The sequence below is a fragment of the Miscanthus floridulus genome, chromosome 1 (assembly GCF_019320115.1).
Source record: "Miscanthus floridulus cultivar M001 chromosome 1, ASM1932011v1, whole genome shotgun sequence".
NCBI classification, from domain to species: Eukaryota; Viridiplantae; Streptophyta; class Magnoliopsida; order Poales; family Poaceae; genus Miscanthus; species Miscanthus floridulus.
This window is the reverse complement of record NC_089580.1, coordinates 74,270,730-74,272,638: the sequence shown is the minus strand read 5'-3', so window position 1 is coordinate 74,272,638 and position 1,909 is coordinate 74,270,730. Positions and strand designations below refer to the sequence as shown.

Here is a 1,909-nt window from a genome sequence, read left to right as displayed (position 1 = left end):
AAATATCACCGAAATTTCCGAAATATTGCCTTTTTCGCTGAGGTCTGAATTTTTTTTTGTATCGGTCAAAAATTTTCGGTTAAATTCATCTTTCACTCTAAAATTACACCAAACCACACTAAAATGACCCTCCATATCATCTAGTCTTATCAAAGCCCTAAATTTCTTCAAATTTATTTAATTTTCTCACTCACACATTGGACGGCACTAGTATATGCAGCTCGCCCACCGTCAGCACACTGTATTACCGCGGCTCTACTTCTGTGATATATTATGTTATTTCGTCGATGTTATATAAATTTATGATGGATGATGGATTATAGAGTTTTTCTAGTGAAATGATGCCAAATTTATTTAAAACTCAATTTAAATTTATTTAAATTTGAATCGATATTTTCGAAATTTCTGAAATTTCGTATTTATCGCTGGGGACCGAATTTTTTTTTGAAACCGGTATTGTAAACCCTCCCTCGGACGCCGCCGTCGCCGCACCAAATCCACACGAGGGCAATCCGCGCCCTATATTATCCGTTCCTCAATGTCAATGCCGACCCCGTCTCCCGCCGCCGCCGACGGCGCCCTCTGGCGCTCCGCCCCCTCGATCGTCACCGGCGCAGTGAGCGGCTACCACGTTCTCAAGATCGCCAGTTACTCCCGCACCAAAGACGTCCCAAACGGCAAGAGCATCAAGTCGCGTCCGTTCCTGGTTGCGGGGCACAAGTGGCATTTGTGCTACCAACCTAACGGGAACGCCGAGGAGTCGTCTGATTTCATATCGTTATTTCTTTATCTAGACGATGTAGTCCCGGAGGCCGTGAAGGCCATCGCCAAGTTCAGCTTACTCGACCATGGGGGTAAGCCGGTGCCATCCTACAGCTTTACCACCCAACTTGTCAACTACTCCGACAAGAGGAGCTGGGGAAATGGTAAGTTCATCAAGAGGAAAGTTCTGGAGGAATCAAAGAATCTCAAGGACGATTCTTTCACCGTCAGATTGGACCTGACTGTTATGAAGGATGTCCACACTCCACACCCAGGATATACCGATCGTTGTGGTGCCGCCGTCAGACATGCACCGCCATTTTGGAGACCTCCTGTCAAGCAAAGATGGCGCAGATGTCAAATTCCGAGTCCGCAAGAAGACATTCTCTGCGCACAGGTCGGTTCTTGCAACACGGTCGCCGGTCTTCAAGAAGGCACTCTTTGGCCCAATGAAAGAGGGCAACACCACTAATGTCATACCCATGGATGACATGGAGGCAGCTGTGTTTGGGGCTCTTCTTACTTTTATGTACACTGACGAATTACCTGATATGGGGAAGGAAGACGAATCTGCAATGGCTCAGCATTTGCTTGTTGCTGCAGATGGATAGGTTGAAGCTGATGTGTGAAGATAAACTATGCAAGCACATTAATACTGCCTCTGCAGAAACAATCTTGGCATTAGCGGAACAGCACAACTGCCGAGGCCTTAAGGAGGCATGCTTTGACTTCCTCAGCGCACCTATATGTCTGGATGCAGTCATGGAAACTGACGGTTTTGAGTACCTAACAAAAAAACTGCCCGGGCGTTATCAAGGAGCTACTATCGAAGGCCAAGGGTATTTCTTGTTGACTTATATGGAGCCAATGTATATCCACTGCGTGGACATGATTTCATTCATGGCAGTTGCAATGGTGGCATAAGCTTTATATGGCAATTTGGCTGTTAGATACTAGAACATTTTATGTGTGTGCGGTCCTTATCCTCAAGGGGATTCAGCTGTATCATACCGTACTCCATTTGGGATGCTGTATCATACCGTACTCCTTTCATTTGCACATCATATCCTTCATGCAGAACTATTAAGTCCAAATGCTTTCTCACATGCATTTTATGTAATACTCCCTAGGTCCTAAATTATAAGAA

General features: G+C 45.4%; 1 pseudogene; it reads left to right on the top strand.

Moving 5' to 3' along the window:
* The first annotated feature begins 538 nt into the window (after window positions 1-538).
* Window positions 539-1,615, top strand: LOC136487177 (BTB/POZ and MATH domain-containing protein 1-like; annotated as a pseudogene).
* The last annotated feature ends 294 nt before the right edge of the window (window positions 1,616-1,909 follow it).